The following is a 12,476-nucleotide window of genomic DNA, read 5'->3' as shown; positions in this document are numbered from 1 at the left end:
TAATTTAAAATGGGGGGGGGGGGGACTGTTACACGAAGGATGGAGATGTTTAAATTTAAACACTCTTGAATAAACTGATCTTGCAATGTCCTTTTCAACAAAGGTAAAAAATTGACACACGGGGGAGGAACTGTTACACGAAGGATGGAAGTCTTATGATAACTTGTCAGGAGTTCTTATAATAACTGTCAGGGAGCTCCTAGAAAACGTTATGGATTTCGTCGGAGAACTTTATTGTATACTGGAGAAACACACGTAAAATTGGTATTTTTTAACTTTAAATGGGGAATTTGAGGTGCTAAGATCAAGCTTGCTTTGTAAGCCTGATAGTTTTGAGTATTATTTCCAAATAACTGGCTCATTCGTACATATGGACCTTCTCGATTGTGATCTTTTTCGTTGCCATACCTAAATTACCTATTTATAATGGAAAGTTGGAACCATAAAGCCCAGGCTACTTTATTTATACCCGATTTTTCAAATGTCACGGAGTTCTTGTAATAATTCTAAAAAAGGCACAAGAAACTGAGGAAAGAAAAATATCTCTTGAATTGAAATACACCCAAAACCAACATTATATAACCAACTTTTTGTGCAAATGATAAACGTTCTACGCTTCATAATAATTTACACACTTATTGACTAGTAAAATACGCTCAAACGTGCCGTAACTTAGCAAAAGAAACACACTGGCAGTAACACAAGTTATTTAGGACATCTCCAGAGTTATCACAAGAACTACGTGACATTTGAAAAACAGGGCATAAATTTGTGAGTAAGGCCTTTATGTTTGCAACTTTCCATTAAATTAGGTAATTAAGTAAAGGTATGGCAAGGAAAAAAAATCACACATGGGCAGGTCTATGTGTACGGATGAGCAAAAAATTGGAACTTTTTACTCCAAACTACCAGATTTTAAGCAAGAGACCATGAAAAATAGACTAAAAAGCTTTTTTGACACATAATACAATTTGTATGTCAAGCTTAATTTATCATTACAAACTTCCTTTTAAAAGATGAAAATTACCATTTTTCACGAGTGTTTGCTCGATATATAAATTTTTTTCTGACGAAATCCGTAACGTTTTCCAGAAACTCCGTAACAGTTATTATAAACCTTATATGACTTTGTTTTGAGCTACTTTTGAAGTTTCTTTTTTTTTCAGACTTTTATTTAAACGTTCGTACCAATATGAACAAGAATAGTCAAAGTGACATTGGATTAAAGCAGAACAAAGCAGTTTTCTACAGTTAAAAGATAGACATTTACATATTCTGTAAAAACATTTAAGCTTAGTGTTTGCTTTAGATATAACTGTATTAACAATTTCTTTTCCAGACAGAAAATTTTCAATTTCGTGTAACAGTTCACCGGTTCCTCCCCCGTGAGAAGTACATGTAACCTTCAAGAGCCTACTTTTATCATCATTGTTATGAAAGTGTTATAATGTCAAAAGAACCGCTTACGTATATTACTTTGAAAATTGACGTAATAAGATAATTCTTAAATGTGTCTAGATTTGCATAACGTTGATTCTAGGCTGTCAGTGAGTGAAATATGTATAGTTTTAAGAGAAACATCGAAATAATTGCCAAGTTTCACGGGGGAAGAACTCTTACATGAAGGAGATAACTTGTTAGGAGTTCCTAGTTACTATAGCACAATAGCCTTAAAATGTTTCCAGCGTCTTGCTGATGAGTGGATGTCGATGTTATCATTAAATAGATCCAGGCGATTGGTTGGTGACGTTACTCAAATTTTGAGACATTACCATATATCTTTAAATTAAAAGAAAAGCATTTTTGAAGGTATGGTTTTAAATATCTTAATAACAAAATGTTTACGTTTAAAAATCGAACTCGAACACAGTTAAAAATAAGTAATAGAAAGAGCATCGAAACACGAGACTATCTGATTTGTACGAGGGGCCGTAGCCCCCGAGTGTTCTTTCTCTTTTGTATCAGTCAAACATAAAAACACGTTCCCTGATACCACAATATGAAACCCCACAAAAAAAGCAACCAATGAACGAGCATCTGAATATGACATTTCTATCGCTATCCCTTTCTCTGTCGTCACAATATGTAAACTCCGGACAAAATGAACCAATCAATGGGCATGCTCTGGACAAGTTAACGCACTGTGCATGTATATGTATACGATTTAACAGTGACATTTTCAACAGAAAGGGCCCCAAACTATGATACAAATAAATACTTACCGTCTGTCGATGTTTTTATACCGACATGTATATAACTGTATAGTATAGTACGCCTTGAACGGCTGTGTGCGGTGGTCTAACTTTGCATGAAAGTCACGAAATTCTTGTTTAAAATGCCAAGTATCCAAATGTATTAGACATAAAGAATTGTATATGTTATGATAAACTAACAAATGGATAATTTATCAGGAAAATCTTAATTCAGCTCGGGATTATTTTTTCTATTTTGAAAACCCTTATTGAAGTACGCTTGTCACCTCAACCAATCAGTAGCTCAGTCTGAAAATGCCAAATGAAATAAACACAGAAATGTCACGCTGAAGTTCAATCGTCTGTTTGTGGAAATCTATAGGGAAGAGGTATTAATATTTTAATTTTTCATGTTCTTGAACAGTTCAAATACCACTATTTCTCTAATAATAAATATAGTAAAAAGAAAGGGTGAATCAATTCCTTAAATTTGATGTTTTCCAGGCTGGTGAAAATGCCCGATGGGTCTTATGTCATAAAAAATCATAATTCTAGAAAAGAAATAAAGATATTTCTTTTAAACTTTGTTTGTTTATTGAGAATAATATTTGACATAAACAGAAAGAAAAATATTTGGCTACTGTCACTTTTGTGAGATTTATTTCCCTTTTTCATGTTTTTATAACACATAATTTTTGAAGTCCTTTAAAAGTATGTTACATATGCAAAGTGTAAAATAAAATAGGTTAAATAACTTCTTTATACTCTAATTCATTGCGCAATCACCTCTCAGCATACATTATATTCAGTTTTCAGAGAAAACTTCAAAGTATTATGTTCAGTATCAAAGAATTGTCAAAGTATAAATGTCAGAAACAAAATATTTAATCAAGAATAAAGGTATTGGCGCAATAATCTAGAGCAAATGAAGTTGTTGGACACATTTCTATTTATTTATTCTAGAATTTTACATTACAATATAATTTTTATGAACTTCAAATATTTTGTTTCTGGAAAATGGGAAAAGGGGAAATAATTCTAAGAAAATAAAAGATAACCAAACTATTTTGATTTTGATTTGTATCATATATCAATGCTTTATAAACAAAACAAGTGAGAAAGAAGAATATTAAATATTTTTCTAGAAATATGATATTTTATGTCTAAGCTCGATCTGGGACTATCTTAGTTATCTTATGTCCCAGGCTCCATCGGGCATTTCACCAGCCTGTTTTCTTTATAGCTGAAATCCACCTGCCAAACATAATCCTAAGTTCTTCAATTTGTTAAGATTTGCATGCAAGTTCTTTATTTACTGTAACTGAAGGCATTTTGTTTTTCGTTGTTTTTTTTTTTTAGACTTATATCCGGCTGGTGAAAAATGTACATATATGACATAAAAAATCATATTTCTAGAAAAGTCATAAATAGATCTATATTTCTGTTTAACTTTGTTTGTTTATTGAGCATTATAGTATTTGACATACTAGTAAACAGATAGAAAAATATTTTAGTTACTGTCACTTTTGTGAGAATTATTTCCCCTTTTTCATGTTTATATAACACATAATTTTTGATGTATTTGTTTGTGTAATGATTGTGTCCCCACTCTAGTGGGACATTTAGATTTGCCCTTATACGTCCGTCTGTACTTGCATGTATTCTCATGTTGTGTCACATGTAGTTCTAAAAGTGCATATGAGCTAGTCAACAATTTTACTGAAATGTTGATCAGCATGTGTAGTTGTGGACCCTGAAGGTTTGCTTTCGATTTATTTAGTTTTGTCAGAGTTATTGCCCTTAACTTAGTAAAAATTTGCAATTTTCAACACAAAGAGCACAGAGTATTTGACTTGGAGTCATAAAATTACAGAAATGTTGGTCAGCATGTAAAGTTGTGCACCCTGAAGGTTTGCTTTCGATTTATTTAGTTTTGTCAGAGTTATTGCCCTTAACTTAGTAAAAATTTGCAATTTTCAACACAAAGAGCACAGAGTATTTGACTTGGAGTCATAAAATTACTGAAATGTTGATCAGCATGTGTAGTTGTGCACCCTGAAGGTTTGCTTACAATTTATTTAGTTTTGTCAGAGTTATTGCCCTAAACTAAGTAAAAATTTGCAATTATCAACACAAAGGGCACAAAGAGTGTTTTGACTTGGAGCCATAAAACTACATAGTTGGTCAGCATGTAAAGTTGTGCGATGTGTGTATGCATATGGATTTATTCATTATTTATTATAGTTATTGTCCTTGACTTTGTTGAAATTTTCAATTTTTAACTTGTCATGCATAGCCCAAAAAGTATTTGACTTGGAGTCATGAAACTATAGTAATGGTGATCAGCATGCAAAGGTGTGCATTTGTGTGTATGCAAATGGATTTATTCATTATTCATAAAGTTATTGTCCTTGATTTTGTTGAAATTTGCAATTTTCAATTTATGCCATGCATAGCCCAAAAATTATATTTGAGCTAGAGTCATGAAACTTTACAGAAATGTTTGTCACTAGTTTAGTTGTTCACCTGGGGGTTTAATCGTATATTAACTCAGATTTGTAGAGTAATTGCCCTTAATTTAGTAATAACAGTTCCAAAATGTATTTGACATAGAGTACTGAAAATTTACAGGACAGTTGGTTAGTATGTGTAGTTTTGCATCTGGGATTTTGCTTGTTTTTATTTTCTTTTAAGCATATAAAGCTGAGATTTGAAATTATTATCCCACGCCGAAAATTCGGCGGGGGATATAGAAAAAGTCTCCGTCCGTCCGACCTTCCGTCCGTCCGACATTTTTGTCCAGAGCATATCTCTAAAACTATTTGAGTAATCAACTTGAAACTTCATAGGTGGATAGACCTCATTGAGGAGGTGTGCAGTGCATAAGAATGATAACTACCTTTCATAATTTTTGAGTTATTGCCCTTTGTTATTTTTCATACTTAATTTTTCATTTCAATTTTTTTCGCAAAAAGTATTTGAGGTATCAACTTAAAACTTCATAGGTGGATAGATTTTACTGAGGAGGGATGCATCACACAAGAATGATAACCTACCCTGCATTATTTTTCAGTTATTGCCCTTTGTTATTTTCAGCCATCAGTATTCACATAGGTTTCAAATCTGTAATCACTATAGCCATCAGTTTTCATTACCAAAAGACCTCTTAAAATGGAATTATTCTGCTGTACTACATATACATTCTTCCAATGAGCAAACACATTCGGCTGGGGATGGCCATGTTGACATGGCTCTTGTTTATTTTTGTAAAACATCGAAATGTCGACATTGGAAAAATTGGATGTTATTTTTATGCCCGAACCATTTAGGGGTACTGTAGTGGGAGTCCTGAAGAATTTTCATTTATCTGTCCTTCTGTCCTGCTGTACATCAGTTAAGACTGACCAAATATTGGAGTGTGGGGGCCGGTAGACTAAAATTTTAATTCAAATATATATTTAGGATGATAATCTGAAATACCTAAGAGAAGCATATGTAGCTAAAATAATTGACAACTTGAATAAAAACTGTATAATTTCTTGTTATGGTAAGGATATTTAATATAAAACATTTTTTGAAAAAAAATACGAATGCATTGTGTCTGTTCCATTATTAAAAGATTATTTTGATTATTGTTACAAAGTTGCATTTTGTGTATATTGCCCTGCATGACTTAATTTGCAGAGTTCTTGTTTTAAATGTCAGGTTAATGTGATGTTATGTACTGCCTTTATTGCTTATTATGTTAAAAAACATATTGACCTTTACTGAATTTTCAAAATGGACATGGCCACCTTCAATTTTTGGAACTGTCTATCATCAATTATAGGGAAGTCAAGATGAAAATTTTAAGAGTATTTGAAATCTCATCTAAAAGGCTGTTTTTATGCTTCTAAGGATAGGGAGAGCATATAGTCGCCACCTTGTCCGTCTGTCCATCCTTTTATCTGTCTGTCTGTCTGTTTGTCTGTCTGTCTGTCTGTCTGTCTGTCTGTCCATTTTGTCCAGATCATAACTTGAAAATCCTTGGACATGATTTGTTTAAACTGCACACAGTGGTAGAGGGCATTGAGACAGAGTGCAGTGCTGAAGAATTATTACTGCCTTGCCTGATTTTGGAGTTATTGCCCTTTGTTCATTTTTTCACTTTGAACTTTGTCTGGGACATAGCTCTGAAGCCATAAGAGGTATCAACAAGAAAATTTGTAGGTACATATAGATAATCTCATTGAATAGAAGTGCATTGCATAATAACCATAACTCTGCCTTCCGTTATTGCCCTTTGTTCATTTTTACACTTTGAACTTTATCTGGGACATAACTCCAATACTATAAGAGATTTCAACATGGAATTATGTACAGTATGTAGCTAGATCTCATTGGATAGAAGTGCAGTGCAAAATAACCGTAACACTGCCTAATGCCTAAGTTTGGAGTTACCGGTATTGCCCTTTGTTCATTTTTACACTTTGAACTGTGTCCGGGACATAACTCTAATACTATAAGAGATATCAACATGAAACTTTGTAATTAAGTAGAAGTGCAGTGCAAAAGAACAATAACTCTGCCTTCCCTTATTTGGAATTATTGCCCTTTGTTAATTTTTTTAACTTTGAACTTTGTCAGGGACATAGCTCTGAAACCATAAGAGTTATCAACAAGAAACTTTGTAGGTAGATAGATCTCATTAAATAGAAGTGCAGTGCAAAAATATTGTAACCCTGTTTACCTTAATTTTGGAGTTATTGCCCTTTGCTCATTTTTATGCTTTGAACATTGTCTAGGACATAGCTCTAAAAGTATAAGAGATATGAACAAGACACTTTGTAGGTAGATAGATCTCATTCAGAAGTTGTGCAGTGCAATAGAATTATAACTCTGCCTTGTCTAACTTTGGAAGTCAAAATCAGATTTTGCCGGCCCTGCTGGAGTTATTGTCTTTTGTTTATTAATTGTACACTTTGAACTTTGTCAGGAACCTAACTCTGACACTATAAGACATAGGAACAAAAAACTTAGTAGGTATATAAATCTCATTGGGTTAAAGAGCAGTGTAAAAAATTTTAACTCTGCCCAATGCCTAATTTTTGTAGTTATTGCCCTTTATTCAGTTTTTCACTTTGAACTTTATCCAGGACATAACGCTGAAAGTATAAGAGGTATTAACATAAAACTTTGTAGGTAGATAGATCTCATTGCATAGATAATAATGTACTGCAAAAAAAACAACGTTTAACTCTGCCTTGCCTATTTTTGAAGCGATTGCCCTTATTTAATTTCCAATGTGAAATTTTTCGGGACATTACTGTGAAATTAAGTAAGGTATCAACAAGAAACTTGGTAGATAGATCTTATTGAAAAGAAGTGCAGTGCGCTTCCTGGAACAATAACTCTGCCTAACGCCTAATTTTGGAATTATTGCACTTTGAACTTTGTGCGGGACATAAATCTGAAACTACATGAGGTGTACATTTCTGTGTCCAACACCTACTCAGGGAGCATCACCCGCATCAAACCAGCTCTTGTTTATAGAGTTGGGATAACAGGGAATCAAACTTGCTACCCCTGGATTTGTAGTAAGACATTTGTTACAACTGGGTACTTAAGCTGTATCCATTCTATCATACATTTATTTAAACCTTATGGCAGCTGCGGAATTTCTTAAATTGTCTGTTACACCTTTCATTTAAAGAACTGTTCATAATCAATATTTAAGAGGAGTGGTGGCCTAGTTGTTAAGGTGTCTGCTTCTCAACCCGGGATCATGGGTTTGAGCTCTAATTGGGTCACAACCATTTTTCTTCATATGATACCAGTACTGGTTGGTTCCAGGAAGCGGACTCGCAAGTGACTTATTATATAAGTTGCAAGAACTTGTTTTGAAATCAAACTTAAATAAATATGTTTTAACCAATAAATATTTGGGGATGTCAAGATGAAAATCAAAATTTAATTAACCAATTAACAATATTAAATGCACTCATGTTTAAGACCTGTGCAGACTGGCCTGGCTCTATAATGATGGCAAAGTCATATGAGTTACAGGGTTCCAGCAGTATTATAACGGCTAAAGCTCTCAGAAGTGTGTTTGCAACAGCCATAATCTGTTTATCCAGTTATACCTGTCTATTGCTTGACTGGTCAAGGTTTAATTGATTGATAATTGAGAGTAAAGGTTCACAGCCCAGCATTTACACACAATAATTCAGCCAACTGTAACAATGTGACAAAATACAGGGTCACATGATCTTATTTTTCACACATTCAAAATATAACAGTTAATGCCTTGCACAGTAATAGTCAAGTTACACAAAAATGTACATGTACATGATGTAGTAATAAGTGCAATTGATAAATAAACAAGTTCTTTGCAAATGCTTTAAAAAGTAAGTAGCCAGTTTATTCATGGAGAAACATTAGAATTTGTTCAATTTTCTTGTATTTTCATTAAAAACCAACTTTATTGTCAATTTTAGATATTCCTGTAATGTTGAAATTCAGAATTGTCTTACATGTTACATGACTTGCAATTAAATTTGTAAACATATTCACATTATACCTTCACAAGGTTTATAGCAAAATGTTTCTTATTTTCAAGAAGATGGTAACTACAAAAGACAGTTATTAGAACTAAAGCCAGTGATATAAGACAAGACAGATTGACATGTTTATTACCAAGAATATCTTGCAAGTTGGAGATGAGGCAAAACAGAAGAACTTTATTCATAATTCAGAGACTAAAAGATTTAGTTGATGAACTGGTAAGTGAAGTTTATGATTTGGTTGTTAAAATAATTTTGCAAATCTGCAATACTAGATGTAAATATTTGTACATAATTTGATGCATTTGGTGACTTGGTTGTTAAAGATTCTGCAAGATATCTTTTGCCATAATGGATCCTTCTTGGGACTTTGAATAATTTTTTGTGATTCTTAAAACTTGTATGTCTGCAAATATGTAGGTACAGTCAGGGGTTAAGCTATGGCACAATTAGATTAAAATAGCATGCATCTTGATAAAAATGTTTCACAGGGTGAGAAAAATGTGCAGCCTGACCAAGACTCGAACCTGGGACCCTCGGAATACCGTACCACCGCTCTACCGGCTGAGCTATCCGGCCACTTACACATCATCTCCCCTAAATAGTGCATTATAAGTTCTGAACCATGACATACTCCCCTGCTATATTGAAATTAGTCCTTGAATTTCACAGAGTTACAGAGCAATGTTAATTAACCCTGAGCTATATATAGTCACAGCCCCATGTTAGGCGCCAAATGTCACAGGGTGAGAAAAATGTGCAGGGACCTTTGGAATACTGTATTGCGACTCTACTGGCTGAGCTATCTGGCCGCTTACACATCATCTCCCCTAAATAGTGAAAAGTTCTGAACCGTGCCAAAATAATACAGTGTAACCTCTGCAGTATGGCCTTCTGTTGATCAATAATATCTTTAAATTATCAGTCATGCAGTGAAAGTCATCAAAATATCTGAGGAGAAAACAACTCTCAGCAACAATCAAATTGGCTGTAGAAGCTGCACACTGTATAACAAAGATATTTTACTGCACTTTGTCAACGTAGGTGACACAGTGTATTGAGTACTGACAGGTTCTTATGTTCAGTATCTTTCAAAAAGTAAGTACAATGAAATAATGATAATTCTTTTCATTAGCTTTAATATTTGAAGAATAAAGGAGAGCTATGTTAGTTAAATGATTGCCATATAACTTTATTTCTTCACTTTTTTTACACAAGTTTGACATGTAGTTGACAATAAATCATATGAGGGTTGTTCAAAAAGTAATAAGACTTAGAGTCTTGCAGCTTCATATTCCATTCAATTTAGAATATTTTCATATGTAATTAAGCAAACGTAACATGTTTTCTACAATTTTAGATCAGTTTATTAATTGATCATGCTAAACGCGTGTTTCCTGCTTTATTGAAAAACCATGGTAACATGCACCTAGCATAGCACATCAAAAAGTTATTGAAGCTAAGTTGTTCTTATAATTTATTATGCTCCCCGAAAAATTTCGGGGGAGCATATAGTCGGCGCCTTGTCCGTCTGTCCGTCCGTTGTCTTGTCCAGAGCATAACTTGAAAACCCTTGGAGATAATTTGTTTAAACTTCATACAGTGGTAGAGGATATTGAGGGGGAGTGCAGTGTCAAAGAACCATAACTCTATTTTGCCCGGTTTTTGAATTATCTCCCCTTATAGAAAAATCTTGTCTAGGGCATAACTCTAAAACTATAAGAGATATCAACATGAAACTTTGTAGGTGAATAGATCTCAATGGGTAGATGTGCAGTGCACAAGAATCATAACTCTGCCTTGTCTAATTCTGGAGTTATTGCCCTTTGTTTATTTTTACTTTTTGAAGTTTTGAACAGCAGTGGTCACAGTGTTAAATGTAAAAATGACATTTCTTAAAAAACTAAACATTTGTGCGATTGTTAAATTTTGCCAACAGATTGACGATACTCCTTTAGATACATTAGAAAAGATAAAATTAACAGGGAAATTAATCTACCATCAAGGCAACAGTTTTCAGTTAGTGTAAGTATTTAAAAGGCGGCGAATATGAGATCACAAATAGGAAAGGGTCGGCTGATGAAAGGGGCAAATTGACCGGGATGTTAGTGATTTCAATAGCAAAAATGCTACAAAGGATCGGTATAAAGTTCGCAAACTGTCTGGCATGTTTAATGTCTGCAATGGTTCTACTCATTAATGTCTTATCAAAGGATTGAATATGATTAGTGTTTTAAGCACTATTTTATTTTACTTAACTAGATAATACGCGTTACCAATTAAAATAATATAAATAATGATTAATGGTAATAGTTTTATTTTCCCCGATTTCTTTGAATAAATGATAGCTTGTGCTTAGTAGAAAAGGATACTTTTTTATTGATAAGTATTGTTTCACTGTGCATAATCCTGTTGTTTTTGTGTCTCCCTGACAGAGGTGACATAGGGGTTATTTTTGTCGGCGGCGTTGTCAGTGGCTGCATCCCCTTAGGTCATAACTCAGTCAATATAAGTTGGATTGACTCCAAACTTGGTATGCATGCTTCTTTTAATGACTCAAAGTGCAGTGCACAAGAATTGTTACTCTGCACCTCTTAATTTAAGTTATTGCCCTTTGTTCATTTTTATCCCCCGCCAAAAATTTTCGGCGGAGGATATAGAAATAGTCTCCGTCCGTCCGACCTTCCGTCCGTCCGTCCTTCCGTCCGAAATTTTTGTCCGGAGCATATCTCTAAAAGTATTTGAGTTATCAACTTGAAACTTCATAGGTGGATAGACCTCATTGAGGAGGAGTGCAGTGCACAAGAATGATAACTCTACCTTGCATGATTTTTGAGTTATTGCCCTTTGTTATTTTTCAAAATTGATTTTTGTCCAGAGCATAACTCCAAAAGCCTATGAGATATTAACATGAAACTTCATAGGTGCATAGATCTCACTCAGGAGGTGTGCAGTGCACAAGAATGATAACTCTTCCTTTCATAATTTTTGAGTTATTGCCCTTTGTTATTTTTCATACCTAATTTTTCACCTGAGTGGAGCATAACTCAAAAAGTGTTTGAGATATCAACATGAAATGTCATAGAAGGATAGATCTTATTGAGGAGGAATGTTGTGCGCAAGAATGATAACTCTTCCTATACAATTTTTGAGTTATTGCCCTTTGTTGTTTTTTTCATGCTATTTTGTCCAGAGCTTATCTCAAAAAGTATTTGAGGTATCAACTTGAAACTTCATAGGTGGATGGATCTCATTGAGGAGGAGTGCAGTGCTAAAGAATGATAACTCTGCCCTGCATTATTTTTGAGTTATTGCCCTTTGTTATTTTTCAAAATTAATTTTTGTCCAGAGCATAACTCAAAAAGCCTTTGAGATATCAAAATGAAACTTCATAGGTGCATAGATCTCACTCAGGAGGTGTGCACTGCACAAAAATGATAACTGTACCTTTTATAATTTTTGAGTTATTGCCCTTTGTTATTTTTCATACTTAATTTTTCAATTCAATTTTTTTCTCAAAAAGTATTTGAGGTATCAACTTGAAACTTCATAGGTGGATAGATTTTACTGAGGAGGGATGCAGCACACAAGAATGATAACCTACCCTGCATTATTTTTCAGTTATTGCCCTTTGTTATTTTCAGCCATCAGTATTTACATAGGTTTCAAATCTGTAATCACTATAGCCATCAGTTTTCATTACCAAAAGACCTCTTAAAATGGAATTATTCTGCTCTACTAC

At 33.7% G+C, this 12,476-nt stretch overlaps 1 long non-coding RNA gene across 1 annotated transcript; it reads left to right on the top strand.

Moving 5' to 3' along the window:
• The first annotated feature begins 2,131 nt into the window (after nt 1–2,131).
• Nucleotides 2,132–9,880, top strand: LOC132735683 (uncharacterized). The gene is made up of 3 exons (XR_009626486.1): nt 2,132–2,581; nt 8,791–8,953; nt 9,660–9,880. It is a non-coding gene; the product is annotated as an uncharacterized LOC132735683 (long non-coding RNA).
• The last annotated feature ends 2,596 nt before the right edge of the window (nt 9,881–12,476 follow it).

This window comes from Ruditapes philippinarum, unplaced genomic scaffold (genome assembly GCF_026571515.1).
Source record: "Ruditapes philippinarum isolate M1 unplaced genomic scaffold, ASM2657151v2 ctg741_1_1_1_1, whole genome shotgun sequence".
Taxonomy (NCBI): domain Eukaryota; kingdom Metazoa; phylum Mollusca; class Bivalvia; order Venerida; family Veneridae; genus Ruditapes; species Ruditapes philippinarum.
Note: the sequence above shows the minus strand (reverse complement) of the source record. Positions and strands in the feature narration are given on the sequence as shown.